General features: G+C 41.2%; 10 non-coding genes and 1 pseudogene across 10 annotated transcripts; 8 read left to right on the plus strand and 3 right to left on the minus strand.

Annotated features, from left to right (window-relative positions):
• Window positions 1–1,657: 1,657 nt before the first annotated feature.
• On the minus strand, window positions 1,658–1,730 carry TRNAR-UCG. Its single transcript has one exon. It is a non-coding gene; the product is annotated as a tRNA-Arg (tRNA).
• A 1,961-nt stretch (window positions 1,731–3,691) lies between these two features.
• TRNAW-CCA lies at window positions 3,692–3,763 on the plus strand. The gene has a single exon. It is a non-coding gene; the product is annotated as a tRNA-Trp (tRNA).
• A 2,132-nt stretch (window positions 3,764–5,895) lies between these two features.
• LOC116762196 lies at window positions 5,896–7,140 on the plus strand (annotated as a pseudogene).
• A 2,010-nt stretch (window positions 7,141–9,150) lies between these two features.
• On the plus strand, window positions 9,151–9,221 carry TRNAG-GCC. The gene has a single exon. It is a non-coding gene; the product is annotated as a tRNA-Gly (tRNA).
• Window positions 9,222–9,632: 411 nt separating this feature from the next.
• On the plus strand, window positions 9,633–9,704 carry TRNAM-CAU. Its single transcript has one exon. It is a non-coding gene; the product is annotated as a tRNA-Met (tRNA).
• A 435-nt stretch (window positions 9,705–10,139) lies between these two features.
• On the plus strand, window positions 10,140–10,221 carry TRNAS-UGA. Its single transcript has one exon. It is a non-coding gene; the product is annotated as a tRNA-Ser (tRNA).
• Window positions 10,222–11,304: 1,083 nt separating this feature from the next.
• TRNAQ-UUG lies at window positions 11,305–11,376 on the plus strand. The gene has a single exon. It is a non-coding gene; the product is annotated as a tRNA-Gln (tRNA).
• A 495-nt stretch (window positions 11,377–11,871) lies between these two features.
• Window positions 11,872–11,943, plus strand: TRNAQ-UUG. The gene has a single exon. It is a non-coding gene; the product is annotated as a tRNA-Gln (tRNA).
• Window positions 11,944–14,715: 2,772 nt separating this feature from the next.
• TRNAS-GCU lies at window positions 14,716–14,797 on the plus strand. Its single transcript has one exon. It is a non-coding gene; the product is annotated as a tRNA-Ser (tRNA).
• A 2,786-nt stretch (window positions 14,798–17,583) lies between these two features.
• On the minus strand, window positions 17,584–17,656 carry TRNAR-UCG. Its single transcript has one exon. It is a non-coding gene; the product is annotated as a tRNA-Arg (tRNA).
• Window positions 17,657–20,338: 2,682 nt separating this feature from the next.
• Window positions 20,339–20,410, minus strand: TRNAM-CAU. The gene has a single exon. It is a non-coding gene; the product is annotated as a tRNA-Met (tRNA).
• Window positions 20,411–21,310: the final 900 nt, after the last annotated feature.

The raw sequence follows: 21,310 nt of genomic DNA on the forward strand, positions 1-21,310 counted from the left end.
AATGTTCCCTTAGTTCCCTTTAGTTTAGAACAGGCTTCCAGCTTTCTGTTGATGTTGTTATTGTTTTGACATTGATTTTTAAAAAGTCCAAGCCTCTTCTAGAATGTCCCACATTCTGAATTTGTCTCACTGATTCCTCATGGCAACTTTTAGTTTATTCCTCTAAACTGGAAGTTAAGTCTAAATGATTGGTTAGAACGCTTTGATGGCTTACATTAGATTCAGGTTAAAAATTGTGGGCTTGACACTGTGCACTTTATAAAGTACTTCACATCAGGAGGCACTTGTCAGGACACCCCACTGATGGTGAAGATAAAGTAGTGCCCCCAGGGCTCCTTCTTTTTCTCTTTGCAACTAGCAAATAATCTTGGGGTGATACTTGACCACACACATACTGTTTCCCAATAACCTATTCCTAAGGGTTTTAAGATCATTAATGCTCTTTTCCTGGGTCTATTATTTCTCTAAGGATTACAGATGGTGAATTTTCTACCATTTTCCTGCATTTGTTAGAAGGCAGTTTGGCAAATCTGTTGACGTTTTTCTTGCCTTTTCCTGCAGCCCGGACTTCCCTCGGGGTTCTATGGCAGCTTCACATTTCCCCTGTTGTAACAGTCTTAGAACGCAGGTAGTACAAACTTCTATGTATAAAACAAATAAGCTACAAAGATATGTTGTACAGCACAGGTAATAGAGTCAATATTTTATATTTTAAATGGAGTATAACCTATAAAAATTTTTAATCACTACGTTGTACACCTGAAACGAATATAATATTGTAAATCAACTATACCTCAACAACAAAAAATATGTACATTCAAAAAATAAAGTAAGCTGATGGACTAAGTGTCCAATGGAGAAATCTCGTTGTAAAGATAACTAAATCAACCCCATCTCCGAGGAAGCAAACTGCACCTGCAAAAAAAAAAAAAAAAAAAAAAAAGAAAAGGAAAAAAAAGAACGCAGGTAGTTGGCGCTAAATCATGAAAGGCTGTGTCTGAGGTATTTGCACCATCGTCGAGTGGGCTGGAAGAACCTGAGAGACGTTATGCAGCTATAAGGTCCAGAATGGTTTTCACACTCGAGTGTGTATAGGACTCAGTTTTGGGTAGTTGGTTAAAACACAGATTCCTGAGCCCCACTCCCCAAATTCTAATTTTGTAGTTCAAGTGTAGTACTGAGACGGAACTGGGACTGGCTGGGAAGCCTTGCATTTCTAAGAAGCTCCCGGATGTTGCCACTGGTCCGCAGACCAAATTTTGCTGAGAGCAGACCGGGAGAACCGAGAACCGGCTGTTTGGTGGATACTGTGGAGACAGAGATAAGCAGACACTAGACGGGTAAAAAGAAACAAAAACAAAGGAAAGGGTGTGGAGCGGAGGTACATGGAGTATAAAGCTATCAAGATTTCTGATTACCGACTTTAAGAAAATTGTGTTATTAAGAATGATCACCATGCATGTCCTCAGGTATAACTAAGAAAATTGTTTTATTAAGAATTATCACCATGCAGGAGATTTCTGATTACCGGCTTTAACTAAGAAAAACTGAGAAAATTGTGCTTTAACTAAGAAAAACTGAGAAAATTGTTTTATTAAGAATGACCACCATGCATGTCCTCAGGTAGTTTCTAAGTAGCAATAGGTTAACCCCACAGCAACCACGAAGGGATTCGAACCCTTAATTTTCTGATCCGAAGTCAGACGCCTTATCTATTAGGCCACGTGGTCCTGCAGTAGTAAGGGTGCTTGGGTAATTTGTTCAAAGAAAATAATCTCAACTATAATTGTAACACTGAAATTACTATTGCAAACGAAAGCATTTCCAACGCCTCAAAAATCTTACAGTCTAGCTGGGGAAACAAATTGAACCTAATGGTCAAAAGTACTGCAAAGTTACAACCGACGTAACTACCAAGAAGTTATAACTAATAATAACATATAATAGAGTGCTTTACCTTTTGATGGAAATCAGGGAGAAAGGCCACAGCAGGGAAGGAACGCTTGAGCTGAGAGCTGAAGGAGAGGAAAAGATAGAGCCGGATTGCTTTATATACTCAGGGAACCACCGCTGCTTTGCGGTGCTTTCAGGTAAAGATTGTGGATGAAAGGCAAGAATTCACTTCTGTGCACTCCAGAAATCCCACTCAAAACAACTCTAAAACATAAATTCAAATTGAACCAAAAGTTCGGGAGAGGAGATAATAGCAACAAAATTATGTAATCTGGAGAGCCGATTGAAGTGTGATAGCTGACTTGTCAGGCCCGAGAAAGCTGAATCCTAAAGAGGTCGTGTAGGAAAAGCGAAGAGGCTATGAGATTTACACCACAGAACCTCCATCCTCACGCTCCATGCCAGGCTCAGGAATTGTCAGCAGTAGCTTCACCTGGGAGCTGCCTGTTAGGAGCTGAATTGTGTCCTCGTGTCTCCCCCCACCCCAAATATGTCGAAGTTCTAACTCCCAGTACCTCAGAGTGTGACTTTGTTTGGAGATAGGGCTTTTAAAAAGGTAATTAAAGTAAAATGAGGTCATATGGGTGCACCCTGATACAATGACTGGTGTCCTTATCAAAAAAAGAACAGACACACAGAGGAAAGACCACGTGAAGATGCAGGGAGAAGACCGCCATCTACAAACCTGTTGACAGGGTTGTTCTCGGACTTCTAGCCTCCAGAACTGTGAGAAAATAAACTTGTTGCTTAAGCCACTCAATCTGGGGTCCTTTGCTATGGCAGCAAGCTAACACCACATTGCCCCTCCACCATCCTGGAAGAAGACTGAAAGTTAATCTATTTTTTTTTTTTTTTTGAGTGAGCAAAGTTTCGGGTGGCTAGGCTGGGGCAGTATTCTCAAACTTTTCCCTGTATCACAATCAGGGAGGACTTGTTAAAACATAGAGTGCTGGGGTCTCCCTCCAGAGTTTCTGATTCTGTAGGCCTTTGGCCTGTAGGGTTTGGCCGAGGACTTGTATTGCTAACAAGTTCCCAACTGATGCACGTTTTAAGAGTCACTGGCTGGAGGAAGCTCTACGAGCATAGGGCTGGTAGAAAATGGCAAGAACTCAGTAAATATTAGCAATTTGCTTCGAGTTGCTGTGAAGTGAATGGCACGTGTACACTGTAGAGACCCGAAGGCCCACGAAATCCCACTGAGAAGTGAGGGTTTCGGGAAGACATGCCATCTACACTAGGCTTTGAGGATAAAGCAGTTTTTCACCAGGTTGAGAATGAGGTCAGGCGAGCGCTGAGAAACGAGGGGCAGGGGAGTGGGGGGCGAGGCCTGACACCGCAGGGCAGGGCAAGGCTGGTAGTCTTTTTCAGAAGAGAAGTCTAGTGAATTTACAGGAAAAGTGGTAGTTCAAACATCGTGGCAATTCTTACTCCTGTTTCATTGCGGATCTAAACTCAGTACGTACACAGTTTTTCTCAAAACAGGAAAATTCCAAGTGGAAAGATCGAACGCGAGAAACCACGGAGTTTCCTCTACATGGAGGGAGCACTTGGGCTTTTTGGATTAATATTTAATCTGGTTAATCCCTTATCGTTTTCCACCAAGCATTAGCGAAGCTATGAACAGTGGTGAGAAAAATGATCAAATCTACCAATAAAAAGGAATAAACCTTTAGAACTTGGGGGCGAGGAGAAAGCATTATTTAAATTCTAATTTAGAAGAAAGGCCCCCTTTCTCTGTGACCTCGTGGCGCAACGGTAGCGCATCTGACTCCAGATCAGAAGGTTGCGTGTTCAAATCACGTCGGGGTCAGGATCTTGGCTTGTCTTTTGGGTAGAGGGAGAAATGAAGAGCGTGCGGCTTCTTTCCTCTTGGGCATGTGTAGTCGGCCTTGAGACCAGTTAGGGCTTCCAAGCCCAAGATGAGATAAAGAAGACAGAGTAGCTGCTCTGACAGAGTTTCAGTGGCATACGTTTGCCCTTAACTTGCCATTGGAATTCTAGAACGAGGACGAGTTCCCCTAACGGGCAACTTTCTTTAACTGAGAGATTTAATTTAAACACTCTCCTTTTTGGCACCAGAGAATGCATAGTCTTCTGGTTTCCCTATCTTCTATGATCGTTTCTTTCCGCGTCTTTAACTGCTGAGGACCACTAAGGCCCTAAAATGTTGGCGTTTTCCCAGGCTCACCCTCGGCGCTCTTTTGCCTCCTGACTGTTCCTTTGCCTATCTGCCTACAACATGTCGTGCGTTTTTCTCAGATTCATTGCCCGCCACTACCCCGCTGAGCCTGGAACCCGGAACCATCCTGGACACTTCTTCTTCTTCTTCTCCTCCTCCCCCTCCCTCCCCCTCTCTCCTCCTCTCTCCTCCTCCCCCCACCTCGCCCCTCCTTTTCCCAATCCGAGCAGGGAGTTGGGAGTTTTACCTCCTAAAGTGTTATATCCCATGTATCCTCTTCACTTCGTTACCACATGGCCTCCTTCCTTCCATCATACGTCTTGCCCGGGTATTGACATGAACCTCTTTAGTCCTCTTCCCAGACCTCCTCTTTCTCAGTTAGATCAGTGTCCTTATTACGCTTTTTTAAAAAAATGCAAATCTTATCCTGACATTCCCCAGCTTAAAACAAAATAATAAGCAACCGTTCTGATTAACCCTGTCACAGAGGTCTTCTTTCAGTTCCTCAAATGGTGTTGCTCCATCCCAGGGCAGGACCTCACTTTCTTTTCCTCTGATAGTGTTAAAGAGAAATTGCACTGAACACTTGTTAAAAAGGATCTGACAGATTTTTTTTCAAGCTAGGATAGTAAGAGACTCCAGTACACAACTGAACTCAACTCTGAATAATAGCAAGGACAGCTGGGGATTTATAGCAAGTGGGCAGGGTGAGGGGGGTCAGAGGATGGAAAATTACAAACAGGAGCTTGATTAGTTATCAAGGGGTAGAGGGATTCTCAATAAACTGGCTTAGCAGGATTCTTGCTAAAATTGGACTCAGTAGGCCAAGGTTAAGGCCTAGCAGAGAGGAGGGCTCAGAGGAGCCTGAGTAAAGTTTGGTCAAAGAGGCAGTCCTTGTCAATGGTATGTCATAAGGCCTCCTTCTTACTACTAAGTTGGCCTCTAGAGAGCCTCAGGGCCAGGATCAAGGTGATCTGAAGTGTGGCTATGAGTATTCCAGTCTTGAAAAGTTATAAACTCTCTTCTATATTAATAAATTGTATTCTGATTTGTAACATCAGGATCCTGTGAGTCTTACTAGTGAGAATCAGTTTTTAGGGCCTAATTCCCTTCAGGTGATAATTTCACTGAGTTTGCTCTACCAGTAAATCTGAGGTCCAAATCTTATAACAGGTGGTCACAAGGTAGTAATCAGGTCTGGATGACTGATTTTCATAAATGACATTTTTACTCTATCTCACACATGGATTTCCCAATTTTAGATTTTCTATATACTCTTCTCTTTTCACTAGATTTATCTTGAGCCAAGCATTTGAGTCTCATTCTCCACCTCCATCCCCAGCATATCATCTAGTTAGAGTATCTGACACACTTATATATTATAACTATATTTATTGACTCCAATATTTATTTGATAAGGGCATGTTATATTCTCATCTGTTTCGACGTAGAAGCCAACATATCATTTCCATAAAATGTCAAACCAAGCCTTCATTAAAAAATTCAGAATACTAGGAAGTAGGTTTTAACACCCAGTAGAAGGGGACTCTTGCTCAGAAAGATAAAAACTGCACCTAACTTTGTTTATTCCAAGAACTCTATTGTTTATTCCAGGAATCTCTTGAAAGATCCATCCACTTCTTAATAGAAGGCATCAGATGACAGTTTACCAGACTACCTGCAGTACTCTTTCAGCCCTTGCTTTGGTTTCAAAACATGTTCACTCCTTCAAGACATGGAGACTAATTTTCCTCCCTTGTGTGCGGACTGGACTTGGTGACTTGCTTTGAGTGAAGAGAATTATGTGGAGGTTGGCATTGTCATACTAAGTGCTAAGAGGTTGCAGCTTCTTCAAGTTTCTGTCTTGGACCACTTGATCTGATGGAAGCCAGCTGCCCTGTCAGGAGGATACCCCCACGAAGAGGCCCATGTGGTGAAGAACTGAAGTTTCAATTCAATAGCCAAGTGACTGAGTTTAGAAGAGAATTCTCCAGAATGGTTGGCAGCAGCAGGAAGCAAAGGCAGGTTGGGGAGGGGCAACAGTGTGAAAAAGCAGTTGGTGTGAAGATGAGTAAATGAAGCTTGTATCTCTGGTGATCTTTAAAAAGAACTAGAAAAGCATTATAAGCTTTCTCTGCTTCACGATTGCCATCACTTCTGGAAGTTCTATGAAGAACTTGGTCCTGAAAAACCAGCTGATTCACTGTCTGCAAGCCTTGTATTCAATTACTGGGTCCTTATGATGTCCTTGCGAAAAAGCATAAAATGAAGAAAAAATCAGCAAGGCTGAATTTTAACCTTAAGTGGGAATAGTACTATAATACTCCTGAGTACCGCACCATTTATTGGAGATAATAAAACTCAGTCCCACATGAGGTAATTCAAGAATTCTCCTGGTTAACCTCCTGTATATGTGGGCACAAATGAAGCAAAGAAAAATTATATAATTGTTCAAAATGAAGATAAAGTGTTTGTTGCAGTCAATTATTTTTGGTGAAAAGGCTTAAAGAAGTAACAGATAAAAAGAAAACTAGTGTCTTGAAAAACACAGATGAAAAGCTCACAGAAGCAGCCAGAGAGATAAGAAACCAGGGAGATAAGAACGTTGTGACAAAGACCATTCCTGGTGCTGGCTTGATTGACCCAGTAAATAAAAATGATGTTGGGTACAGAGAGCTCCCTGAAACAGATGCCAACCTCAAGAGAATTTGCAAGACAACTGTCGAGGCAAAAAGTGATGGAGAGTAAAAGTTTTTGCCCCCATTCAGGAAGTGATGACTTCTGTGCATTTTGCTAATGATGAATGCGATTATGGCATGGGGCTTGAGTTGGAAATGGACCTCTTTTGCTAGAGTTCACACTATTTTCATAAAGTTGCTGGCCAGCTTTTCCCTCCTGTATGTAATCTGTTGAAGAGGAATCTCTTCCCAGAAATCATTGAAGATCATCTGGCAAATAGAAGTAAAGAAAATATAGACCAACTTAAAGCATTGGTATTAAACTTGTGATTTTTATTTTGTTTTTAAGGAATACAGAGGAGTAAATTGATGGACACATTGAAGAAGAGGAAGAGGAAGAGGAAGAGGAAGAAGAAGAAGAAGAAGAAGAAGGAGAAGAAGGAGAAGAAGGAGAAGGAGAAGGAGGAGAAAATTCTCTAGCCCCAAGTAAGCAGATGTCTGCAACTTCTGTCAACATCTTGTTTGCAACCTCGTAAGAGACACCCTACCTGGGTAAGCCACTCCTGAATTTAAGACCCACAGAAAATATGAGATAGTAGATTTTTGTTGTCTTAAGCCACTAAGTTTTAGGGCAATGTGTTATACAGCAATAGATAATAAATACAACATTCTACCTCAAAATCATCTCCTAACTGTGTCTACCAATCCTAAAATATATCATGATCCTTATACATAGCAAAGGACCCCTTACTACTTTGACTCACCAAAAAAATCCAGATTTTGAAAATCTCACTAAATAGCTAAACTTTTTCCTCTCCCTTCTGAGACACTATTAAGACTTCTGAGATAGTGTTCTCTCTTGTCCAATAAACTTAGCTTTGTTCTTTCGGTGAGGTTTTTGGTGACATTTTGAGGCGGTAGCATTTGAGAAATGGTAAATAAAATCTGAGGAAATAGGGTGAACATTGCAAAGATTATTTTTATATCACACACAAAGAACATACTTTAGATATTTGTTTTAGAAGAGCCTACACTATGCAACCAATTCAGTACGACTAACGTGAGCACCATCTATGATCGTTATACTGAAGATTTCTGTTTATAATAGAAGATACAACTTCTGACTTTCAGTGGTTCATTAAAAAGTTCCATGAAATAAAAAATCAGTAGCTAATATTTATCTGGTGGTTTTATACTATTTTTCAAGGCTTTCATAGGCATCATTTTAATTTACAATACCTTTACAGTCCTTAGAGGAATGTAAATCAACTACTGCTAGGCTCCATTTACGTATGAGTAAACAAACAAATTAGGTAACTTGACCAAGTTTATTTATATCTCTCATACTGTTCAGTTATGTGTTATTCTGTTGCCAGGATTTGTTGAAACCTAATTTATGGCCCAAATTCTTCCTTTAAGAGCAACATTAATAACCTCTTAATTTGCTAAAAGTCTTTCTGCAATTCTTTCCCTTCAAAGCATCCTAATCACAGCTGCCAAATAAATACTACAACTTCTTTATTCTGAAGAAGAGGTGAAGAGATAGAAACTAGAGTGAAAAACCTCCTGGCTTTCACATGCTTTATAATCCAGGCTATCAGAGTCCATTACTTTCCTAAAGCCCAAACTCAAGACTCATTTCAGTAGATTATTTTCATTGATCGTCAGTGGTTTTCTCTTGTTGGTTTTTTCTCCAAACGAACTGAAAAGTCCTGAAAAACAGAGATGATAACTCTTATTTATTTCCAGGCCCCTTTTGGCTTTTTGTTCCAAAGGGCCACAGCGACCTCGGCAACTGGTGGTCATCCTCTCCAGAGGCAAGTAAGGAGAAGGAATTGGGAGAATTATATTTTTCCTTTATTATTTTCTTTGTTATCCTGCTTCCGTTGACAATACCCTCCATGCCAAACTTGTGTCTCCATTAACAGAAGGACAATAGAAGGTCTTTTTTCCAAAATGAAGTAACTTGGTGTTACAAACTTGAATTGAGCACTTTGGCCTAGTAATTAACCGAACTTGCTTGCATCCTAAAGGAGAGATTTTCAGAAAGTGTTTTCATTAAAGATATAAATTGAGGGAGGGATGGAGAAAGATATTTTTATATGTCGGGTATTTATAGGTGTTTTTCATTTTCAAAAGCCTCCAAGAGTCACATATCAGCAGTTTCAGCTTCCTTCTAGTTCACAGGTTTTCCTAGAAGATTTAGATATCGTCTTTTATTTAACTGGATTTAAGAAAATCCTAGGGAAAAGAACATACATCTTCACTCTTTTACTAACAATTCAGGGACAATATAATTATAACTATATGATGACAAGTAAAAACCCACGAACAGATAGGGCATTGGTGGTTCAGTGGTAGAATTCTCGCCTGCCACGCGGGAGGCCCGGGTTCGATTCCCGGCCAATGCAACTCACCTTTTCCCCCGGCTGCGGAGTAAAATATTTTCACTGAAAAACAACAAACATTTTAAGATAATTACGCTTCTGGTATCCGAGTGTGGCTGAGAGAAGCAAAAGTTAATCCTCCTTGTACAATTTCACCTTTATAAATTGTACCCGTTGGCGTGCATTTGGTTTTCCAATAACCTGGAAAGTCATCTTGTCCGAGCTCAAGGAAACTCCTACCTCAATTGATAGAAGTCTTTCGAAGGTGAATTCTAAGTCAGTAATATTTGGAGGTGGAGTGTAGCCACGTGTGGACATAGATATAGTATTCCTACTCTTACAGCCATAGGAAGATATTCACAATCTCTTAGAGCCAAGAATGTGCCAAAATTTATCCCGTTGAAATATGAATTGAAAAACACGTGGTTGCATGTTAGCAGAGTGGCGCAGCGGGAGCGTGCTGGGCCCATAACCCAGAGGTCGATGGATCGAAACCATCCTCTGCTAGCATCGGCGATTTTCTTGATTGAAACTTGATTTTAGAAAGAAAGGGATTGAATGAAGGTTACAAGAGACCATCAGATCGAGCTTGTGGGACAGTTCGGGATGTGTAAGAATCCCCAAAGTGGTTTGTTAAAAATACATATTTCCCGTTTTTGACAGAGATAAATCTTATTCATTATGTCTGGTAACTTGATCTCTCAGATTTGGAGACCACTACACCTCTTAGGGATTGGAATGTGACCTTGGTAAAGTCTTTGGTATCTTGTATGTCAGACAAGTGTTACAATTTGTAATTACGTCTGTAACCAACATCTCAATCTGCTGAGCTTTTTACCATTATGACAGGCATTCCAGAACTGTTGTCGAAATTAAAGAACTTTTGTAAGAGGGAAGATATTATTCCTCATGGGAATATATCTAGACAATTTGGTCAGTTGTGTAGTCGTGGCCGAGTGGTTAAGGCGATGGACTTGAAATCCATTGGGGTCTCCCCGCGCAGGTTCGAATCCTGCCGGCTACGGAGTTTCGTTTTCCCTCCAGGTCGAAATACCTGCTGTACCAGCTACAGAAACGGTGAAACAACACGGAATATACTGTTTTACTGATTATTATTATCTTTCTCCATAAAACTGGAAGCAGGTAGTTCTAGACCTTTAGTATAACTGTATGTAGAGAAAATCTTTGAAAATTACTTTGGTAAACGCTAGGGATTTCTGAGACCATCATAAATATGCTGAAAAAATGCTCAGGCTTTAGTTCATTTTGAATTGCTATCTCCCTATCTGAAATTCAGCTCAGGTCTGACTTCCGAACCTCGCCTGCCTCTATTTTTTCGATGTTATTCCAAGAATTTGGGTATATCCAGTGCATCACTATTCCACTCGTGAGTATTTTGATGTTTGGGAATCAGTATCTCAAACAGAAATTTCCAATATTTCCTTCTTCTGGAGCCCTCTTATCATTCCACTTAGGAGGCCAGATTGTAGGGAGGAAGTACCAGTTAAAGAATTTTCAAAACTGTTTTCTGATTTGGGCTTAATTTCAAAACAACAAACAAACAACAACAACAAAACTGTTTTGCTCGCTAAAACTCTAATACATAAACATACAGTATATGCAACATAAATAAGAGTAAATATAACAAAAATTCATCTTGTATTAAACTTGCAGTCGATCCATTAGGAAATGCGGATAAGCAAAAAGAAGGATGTAAAAATACTCAAAAAGGAAAAAGGTTTTTCTTATTCCCGAAATTACCAGTAATTTCCTATCTTATCTTGAACTTGTTTTTTCTTCTTGCGTTTTCTATATTCACACATATCCTAAGGGATTTTTAAGTGTTGACACCATATGTAGACAAACGTTCATGGCCCAGGTTAGAAATTCAGTAAAGGCACAGTTTTGATTTTGCAAGGAACGCCGGTACTCAAACCCTCCGGGGGCCCTGAGAAAAAATTCCAAGCAGAGTGAGCTCTGCTAGGCTTTTCGCATTGCGGAGCACTGAAGGTGAGGTTTTCGCTCATCTAAGACAAATCTTTCCAATGAAGCGCATACGACGCAGAGCAGACACGTTCCTAAAAGCGTGGAACGACAAGATGGCAGAGGCCCCATGGTGTAATGGTTAGCACTCTGGACTTTGAATCCAGCGATCCGAGTTCAAGTCTCGGTGGGACCTGGTAGCCTTTTAGTGTCTTCCCTCCTCGTCTCTTAAATCACCGTGGTACCTCGAGGAGGCTAGAGACACCTAAGCACTTGCGCAAGATACCCCATCCCCGTCAGCAAGGAGACACTGTCCTGCAAAACAGCTTTCCTTACCCTTGCCTCTGGGATTCCACATCTGTCCTCTCTTGCTCCTCCTCCTTCTCTAGGCCACAGAATCTCCTCCGATCCTCGTCATTTAGATTACCCCCGGGTGACTATTCACGTTTTCCACTCCTGATCGCAGTCCTGGGTTCAAGTTCCATCAGTTTCTAACACGAACTGGGTCCTGAGAAGTTCGTAGTGCCTGTGAACCCTGAACCCTGGTCGTCGCGTTTCACTTGGAGCTTCTGCTGATTGGCATACAGCAGATTCTCTATGAATATTTTTTAAATGAAAACAATAGTCCATAAAACCCTGAATAGAATGACAGACTCTTCAATAAATATTCATAAATGCTTGAGCAAGTGGTGGCCCCATGGTGTAATGGTTAGCACTCTGGACTTTGAATCCAGCGATCCGAGTTCAAATCTCGGTGGGACCTACTTTTGTTTTGGTCGCCAGCCTATTTCCTCCGTGTTTCCCTCAGGTCGATAATGTACACTGGTTTCTGGGCATAACCTTCCCACTCAGGCTTCCTTCTCCCGAGGAGCCCCTTGGAACACCATTCACTCTCTCGACAACTACTCTTGCCTGGGTTCCCGAAGACAGTCAGATCCTAAGTAATTTGCATGCTCAGGGTCTTAACACTTCATGTCTCAGAGGCCCCTCTCGCAAATCTTCTCTTCTCTGAAGCCTCCTCAAAACGTATCAGCCTAATGTAGGACTATGTACCTATATAAATTATATATATAATTTATATATAATATGTATGTTACATACAATAATACATAACATATAATATATATAACAATATATAATTTATATATAATTTATATGTAATATATACAATTTGTATATATATATAATATATATATATATAAATTGCAGTAGCAAGTAGAAAGTTCCTCATGTAAGGACCCCACGGTTAGCACTCTGGGCTCTGAATCCAGCAGTTTGAGTCCAAATGTCTTTGGGACCTCAGCAACATCTTAGCAATTTTCCCCCTATGGTTCTCCTAAATCGTTAGCCAGATGTACATATCTAGCTGTAGGCGCTGCTAGTTACTTCCAAGTCAACAACCAAAGCAACATAGAACCACTGGCCAAGAGAAGATTGTCTCTGATTACCTTCCTCCGGAATTCTAGCCCTACTTCCCCTTACACCTGATGGCCCTTTTTGCCTTTTGCCCAGAGTTCCTCAGATTCTGCTAAATTAGAATCCTGGTTCCAATGATTAGGTGTTCATGTTTTACAGTCCCTCTAACTCAGGTCCTTCCTTTCCTGGACCCTACTTAAAGTGCTCCATCGGCTTCCAAACACTAACACTGTCCTGAGAAAGTTCCTACTACACAGCAGTACCCTTGTTGAGTACATCTTAGAGTTGTACCCATGAGAGGCTCTGTTCAAACTCCACAAGCTTATGTGTTGCCTACTTTATTTTGAAGATAAACTGACCTGTTAGGAGTACACATCAGTCTTTTGGTAGAGACCTAACTTCAAGGGCCTCATGATGTAATGGTTAGCGCCTGGACTTCAAATCTCAGTGGACTTGTCTCAGTTTTGGTGACCTTGCCCTCACATTTTCCCTAACCAGAAGTACACTCTGATGTATAGACGCTCCCTTAAACTTGCATTTCTTCTCTCCCATCAACGTCCAACTCCTTGCTCTTTCCTCTGGCTACTGAAAATTTCCCTCTCCCCATCACCCTCACCTCCCCCCTAAAATCTCTCCTCTTGATGCTTTTTGCTTTGCCTGGTGCCGGCCTAAAGTCAACCAGATCCCTATAAGTCAATTATGTGCTTGGGTGATTAAGAGTTCATATGTCACAGGCCCCACCTGTGACTTTTTTCTCCTCTGGAACTCAGGCAAATGCTCTGTAGGCTGCAGAATTCTGAACACAGACCTGAAAATATCCAAACCACAGAGTGAGACCCTAGCTATCATAGTCATCTGAGAGCCTCCACTGTGCCCTTAGAGGAGGCTCTCTCTTAATATTCCTTAGATTGAATCTATGCTGAAACATTTTAAAGATCAACAGGCCAGATGCATTAGTATACAAGTCTTAACCTTGAAGGTTTGTTACACCAAGGTCCCATGGTGTGATAGCTAACCCTCTGGTCTCTGAATACAGCAGTCCCAGCTGTCAGTGGGACTCTAAATTCTTTCTGTTCACTCTCTACACAGTTTGAACATGTATCCTTCAGTGCTCTGTGACAGCAAAACAAGAGCCCCCATGAATGCCTCTGGTTTCTAAAAATTGTTCCAGAAAAAGCCCTGCAAGCTTCCTTCCACCTATTAAGCCCCAGTCATGTCAGGGCCTTAGAACCTCTGTCTTAGCTTCCTATTGCTGCTGTAGCAAATTACCACAAATTTAGAGACTTAAAACAACACAGATTTACTCTCTTACAGTTCTGAAGTTCAAAAGATTACAATCAAGTTGTCAGCATGGCTGTGTTCCCTCTGGAGACTTCAGGGAAGAATGTTTCCTCGCTTTTTTTCACCTAGTGGCCTCTTCCTTGTATCGCCTCTGCAGTCACGTTTCCTACTAATGAATATGATCCTCCTTTAGGTTCACTTAGATAATCCCGGATAATCTTCCATCTCGAAATCCTCAATTTAATCATATCTGCAAAATCACTTTTACCATGTAAGGCAACATATTTTTAGATTCCACATATAAGTGACATCATATAGTATTTGTCTTTCTCTGTATGACTTACCTCTTTTAGCATAATGCCCTCAAGGTCCATGTTGTTGTGAATGGCAGGGGTTTCCTTCATTCTCATGGCTGAATAATATTCCTTTGTATATATATACAACCATTTTCTTTATCTATTCATCTGTTGACAGACAATTTCTTTCCATATCTTGGCTATTGTGAAAAATGCTGCAATAAACATGGGAGTGCAGGTATCTTTTTAGTATCCTGTTTTCATTTCTTTTGGATAAATACCTAGAACTGGGATTGCTGGATCATACAGTAGATCTATTTTTAATTTTTTGAGGATCCTTCATGCTATTTTCCTCAGTGGCTGAACCTCAGTCCCTTCTTTATTTTTTCTTCCTTTATCAAAGCAAGAGGGCCATTTATAGGGAGAAAAGACATTATCTTCATTAATAATAATAAAAAAAAGCTAAATAATAATATAATTTGGCAAATAGAACGTTGCTGAGTAAAGAAATACAATTTTTAAGCAAAACCTTTCGCGCAGATGACGAGGTGGCCGAGTGGTTAAGGCGATGGACTGCTAATCCATTGTGCTCTGCACGCGTGGGTTCGAATCCCATCCTCGTCGTTCGGTTTCCCCGCTGTACTGTGGGTGTGTGGTTTTAGTACCTTGGAAAGAAGGTATTTCGCCACAACGTGTCGGTAGATACTCTGTGAGAGACGCATTGAGGTAACAAGTAACTTTCAATAACGTTACTTTTAGCCCCTTTTACAGAGAGATTAGGATTTGAGTCACGTCACGTGGATGACAGTCAAGAATCAAACTCTGCTGCCTCCGGTCAGACATAGGTGTGCTCACGTTTTCCCCAGCTTCTCCACCGCTGTCAAAAACTGATTTCTGGCCCTCTGATTTCCGTTACGCTTGTTGACCCCCTCCCCACCCAGCCCATCTTCCTGCCTGCGTTCCTAACACTGGTAGCAAATTACAAGCAACTATAGGGAGTTTTCTCAAGATGTCCACCTTTCCTCCACCCCTCGGCACAGTTGAATCAGTATCTCCGAGGGTGACGTCCAGGCGTGGCTGCAGGGGCCACAGGTGATTCTGATGGGTTTCTTGGGCTGAGAACCACTGGCCATTCGCTTCTCTTTACTCCCTGCTCCCACCCGCTCCCCAGTTTTGGTTCCCTGTCTCGGCAGTTTTTGTTGATTTTTTTTTTTTTTGCCTCTTAAATTCAGATCCAAGACGCTCCCTCTTTACCCCTTATCACTCCCTATCCTCCCAAACTCTTCATCAAACTCTAGTTTTATCTGACCACTGGTCCCTGTCTTCAGGAGCAGAAGCTGTTCACATGCTCTGCTTTTGCTCAAGTAGTTCCTTCTGCCTGGAGACTCTCTGCTCCCTTGCTGCAAAATCCTCTTGCAAGACCCACATCAAATGTACCTTTTCTGTGAATCCTCAGATGAAAGCATCACTCTCCTCTGTATTTTACATGAATGAATTTAATCAAAGATCTTTTCCAGGTGTTCCAGTCTCTATTAGTTTCTTCCTTCTTTGATCATCTTCTGCCACTTATATCTTAATTTTAGCACATAATACCATAAAATCTCACCAGTTCCCTCTTTTCACCTTGTAAACTATAGCAAACGGCTGAGTGCACGGTGTAGAATAACAAAATTTGAAGGGACCGTAAAGATGACCTCTCTGAAAATTCCCAGCCCCCCATCACCTGTCTCTATTTTACAGATGAGAAAACTGAGGTAGAGACCAGACAGATTAATTGTTTAAAAAAAAATCATATAACCAGCGTTTCCTTATTAAGGTTCATGGGAACCAAGTTCTTTAAGATCAAGTGGTTAAGGTGATAAGATCTTTCTAACATGTTCAAATCCAGTGACTGGGATTGTGACTTTTCATACCTGGAAAATCCTTCTGAAGTACACTTGTCATAGATCAGCAGAGATCCAAAGGCTCCTGAGGACTGAGACCTATGGAGCACAAATTTTGAAGTAAAATCTGTTTTTGAATTTTACCTAACAATATATGGCTTATGTAGTACCTGTGATTCAAAGATAGTTCACAAATTTTAACTCATTTTATCTTGAAAATAAAAACTCAGGAAATGCTGATCCAGATTGGAGGCCAAAGTGGGGTCTTGAGGAATTGGGTGATATGCTCTTTATATTTTTGAATTTTCTCCAAAAAAGAATCAGAGATATTGGATGCCTGAACAGTCTTATCCCTCTTGTCCCTTCAACCTCATGTTACCTTGTTTGAGAATAAGGTTGTAGGGGTACCACACTTTTATATCCTTGTCCTTCCAACTTTGCACACTGTAAACATTCAACAGATAGTTATAAAATAAACACAGGCATATTGTATATGTGTGTATGTGTATGTGTGTGTGCGCATGATGGTGACATGGTAGGGATTGAAACTTTGTCCAGGCAGAATATACCTTAGGGTATTTGTCACTCCTTTTAATACACATTAAAGGATAATTTTAAATGTGCTAATCTCTTGTTTCCAAAATAGGGAGGTAGATCTGGAGCAATTTTGCCTCTGCTCCTCACCGCTTTTAAACCCAAAGGGTATGTTTTTTCCTTAACTACCAAAGAGAGAAGCAAAGAGGAATAAGTTAAGTAGAAAAGAGTTAAGCCTCCGTGTGATTTGAACCAACGTTTGAATCTGAAAACACCATATGTTTCACCAGGAAGTCATCAATTGGAAATGAGATTTTCTTCATCCTAAATTATTAATCAATTCAGTTATTTAAGCCCAGAAAAATGTTTTTGTATATTTTGCCCAGCTATGTTCTCTGCCTTCCTGTTTGTATACACACTCCGCAAACAGTCCGGCTATTTCAATGACCTTAGTATTCTGTTCTGTAATTTAGGTTTGAATGTAAGCTGTTCTCATCCTTTTGACGGCAGCAAAACCAAAGGAAAACAAGAAAGTTAAGATGGAAAAGATAGGGGAAGAGTGGAAACCAGTGACAGATTCCAGCACCCGGAACTCAAACGAGAAGAGAGCTGCGAAGAGGTTGTGGCCTTGGGCGAAGCCATGGGGAAGGAGAAGCAGCAGGCTTCCCCGCCGTGCTACCCACTGGGGGCTCAGTTCGAGAGAGCTCCGTTTACAGATCGGAATTCCCTTATCAAGGACAAGCCGAGCCTGTGAAAATGAAACTCAGGAGCTCAAATCCAAATATGGGGAGAGCTTGAGAGCCCCAAATTATTGGAAGGCCTTATTTCGGTTTTGACTTCCAGCCACTCTTTACACTGGTTCTCCCCAGGCTTTTGAGAATAACCTGTTTAAAATAGGGGAGGAAGAAAAGGGTTCGAAAAACACGTGATTTCCTACCATCTACCCATGAGATGTGGCTATCGATTACTAGAAAAGGGCATAAAAAGTAACACTAACCACGAAGGGATTCGAACCCTCAGTCTTCTGATCCGAAGTCAGACGCCTTATCCATTAGGCCACGTGGTCGGCGAGCATATCGTCTTGCTGTGACACTTAGGAAGTAAGTTTTCTGCCCCGTTCTGAGTCGTGAAAGTTACGTAATGACAAAAAGGCAATGGCCCCCACGCCGCCGGCGCTCTCTGTCATTGGAAAAATAGAAACTCGAGATTACGGGGGTTATCTCGGGCCAAGGAGCAGGGCCTTGTGAAGAGTAAGAATTGACAATTATTTCGGTCTTGGGTACTCCATGGAGGGAAAAGTCATTGACTGTACGACTCCCGAGCAGAAAAACTGGAGTTTATGGCACCCAAAGGATGCCAAAATATTGCATATTGCCTGCATCGAGGGATATTTTTAAATAAGAGAACTCAGAGTTTCTTCCCTATTAATATTCAGTCACGCTCGCAATTTTCAAACTCTAGGTACTTGGGATGTCTGTCTGGACGGTTGTCAGTAAGAAGGCAGTCTTACTACATAAGGCAGCATCTACACGATTGTCTTTCTTGTCACCTGGCATGGATATCTGCAGGCCCCCAGGCATAACAATTTCCCCTTTTCCATGTTTTCTGGTATTTTCCCTGACTGTCATAACGTGACATCAAAGCACTTTTCACAGTATATTTCTATCTGTTTGAAAAGAGAATGCTTTTTTTTTTTTTTTTTTTTTTTTGGCGTTTCTCAGGGTTTAGGGGAGTCCAGTGCCATTACTATTATTTGAGGCTTCCATATATTAAGAAATAAGCACTACGGTAGAATTACAAAAATTTTGATTGTGAGTTTTTACATTTAATAGATGAGTCAACACAAAAACGTGTTACAATAAAATCATTCTATGGTCAAAATATTTATAGAATTTATAATGTATGGTAGAGGGCTTGGCCCAATGATGTGATATAAAGTTATATTTTGGATGGCTTCTTTTAAGCTTGTCAGTGAATCTCTGTGACCTCATGCACCTCGTTTGAAGATAATGTCAACATTATCAGTCTACACATTAGGCATTTCCTTAATTTTCTTAAATTCTAGACCCTGGGAGCATTGGCCTTCCTGGCTTATTTGTGGTAGGTCTTGGCTTTTCTTGACTAGTAAATTAGCAGCTTTCTGGAGTACAGAAATAGGCCCTTTCACAGTCTTTCTTCCCTGTCCACGGAATAATGTGGCAAATAGTAGGAGCTCAATAAAAATGTGCTGAATTTCTCATATACATATGTTTTTGAATTTTGAGATTATCTTTAAGGTGGAGATTATTTAACAAAAAGATCCTTATCTCCTGAAAATATTTGAACGTGGACTTGTTTTCTCTCTTTCTCTCTTCCTGGAAGCAGGAAGATGGTGGCTAAACCATCATGGGTAGTGTTGGTGGAAGTGGTAAGAAGTGGTTGAATTCTGGATATGTTTTGAAGGATTTGCTGATTGGATTGAGGGTGTGAGAGAAATAGAGAAGTCATACATAGCTCCACGATTTTTTGCTTTAACAAGTTTCCATTTACTGAGATGGGGACCACCACAGGAGAGGAAGGAGCATTTTGGGGGTGGTGTGTGTGGGGTTAGGATAAGTTCTGTTTGGACATGTTAAGTTTGAGTTGTGCACTTAACATCCAAGTTTGGAGTGGTCAAATTAGGATTCTATATGTATACATACATAACATTGTGAATATACATGTTGAAGTGGATATATATATATATATACATATATATCCAGTCTGTTGAAGACTCCATCTTTGAGAATATTATTGTCAATGAAATCCAGCCAAAATAATTTTTGACCATGACTGGTGTGTTGCTTTCCATGACTTTTCTCCTCAAGCAAGAAAGAGCATCCGTGCCATCCCTGAAGATGGAGGACAAGAAAGCCTTCTCTAGTATTTCCTTGTGTATATCTTTTTGTGTGTGTCTGCACTTTTTCCTTTGCTGTAATAAATCTTAACCTTGGGTAAATGTTGATTCATGTGACTCCTTCCAGCGAATCACCAACTACTGGGTGGTCATAGGGCTACCGGGAAACAACTTGTACTATACATACGTATTTACTTGTTTAAAAGCATTTCTACACTGTAGGCTACTTCTTAGCGCCTAGGACAGTATCTAACACATAAATATATGAATAGAAATCCTTTCTGAGAGAGAGAAAACTATAAAACAGTCCACACATATATTTAAAAAATGAGCATAGAGAATAGTTCTGTTAGAGATTGTAAAGCAAGGTAGAGGGTAGAGACACATTTACCAGTAGCCGCCGAAGTGGTTTTCTCAGGTCAAAGTACAATCACGGCCTCCCAAACTCTGCACTCTGTCCCAAACTGCTACTTATTTACTCCAAAGATTAAAACTCTAGTAGTTGCAAAGAATCTGCGCCGGGATGGCCCAGGAGATTTCTAGTCTATCAGCTTAACCACATGGCCACAATTACCTAAAAGTAGTGCTTTCCGAATTATGTTATAGAAGGAAATGTAACTCAAGATCTTGGCTTCCACCCCTGCCCTCAGTTTAATTCAGCATTTTCGCAGCTTCATAGGGCAACGAGAACTGTCGTGATAAAATAGCACGGTTACTTTGGCAACCAGAAGAAATCACTTAAACGGTTTCACGTTTATTTTCAGGGAGTCATTTTAGCTCCAGAATTTAAAAAAAAAAAAAGGGTGGGACGCCATTTTATTTTTTTTCCTTACTGTGAAACAAGGTTACACAATTTTAACTACAGAAGGAAAATAGCAGAGGATGGTTTCGATCCATCGACCTCTGGGTTATGGGCCCAGCACGCTTCCGCTGCGCCACTCTGCTCTCTCTCTGAACACGCTTCCTAATAATACTCTTAAGTCTACTCAGAGGCGACTTGGCCTCTAAATATATAAAATGTAAGAAGGCGCCTATTTATTTCAATTCCTTGGCTACAAGTTGCCAAGTCTCTGGAATAATATCGCTACCAGAATCAGAGGAAACGACGAGGAGTAGAAAAGTAAACATTAACAGAGTTAAGTTACTGGGCGCAGAGGTGAGGGGTGGTTAGATAATTAAATGAGAATTACAGGTTTTAGTAAACAGGAAAGGAAACGAAAACAAGAGGGAAAGGAACACGGGCGTCCGCGCGGCGGGCGAGAATTCTACCACAGAATCACTAACCAACCATGTATTCGCCTTTGGGAAGAAAATCCTTTTGGTCAGATTTCCCTTGGCTTCGTGATGGAGAGGGTGAAGTCCTGCAGTTTTTAAAGTCCTCCGGAGCGGGGGGTTCGGTTTGAAGGGATTTTGTTGTAGGGAGGAGTAATGCTGGAAGCACCGTAAACTTGGGGGCAAAGCGGGGCTCCGCATTCCAGCGACGGTTGCAGCAGTTCCAGTCGTGTGGGCCAAGGCTCCTGAGCAACCGTTCCAAAGCATCCCAAACAGCAAAAGATAATTAGTAAAAAAAAACGTTAACATTTTTAGTCTGACGCAGCTGTTAAATAGGTCCTAGAAGTCCCACTTAGGGCCGGAAGACCTGCTGTAGACTCCTTCGTGAAGGACACATTCGGCGGGCGGGGACTAAGTCATCATGACGTCATCGAGACTGGGCCGCGAGGAGAAGGGCCGGCGGGCTAAAGGGAAGTGCGGGCGACCGCGCTTTCAGTCTTCAATTCGGTCCGAAACCCGTTCATATAAGGGAATTGCCTCGGGGTTTACTCTGCTGTTTTGAAAATTGTCAGA

Source organism: Phocoena sinus, chromosome 11 (genome assembly GCF_008692025.1).
Source record: "Phocoena sinus isolate mPhoSin1 chromosome 11, mPhoSin1.pri, whole genome shotgun sequence".
In the NCBI taxonomy this organism is placed as follows: Eukaryota; Metazoa; Chordata; class Mammalia; order Artiodactyla; family Phocoenidae; genus Phocoena; species Phocoena sinus.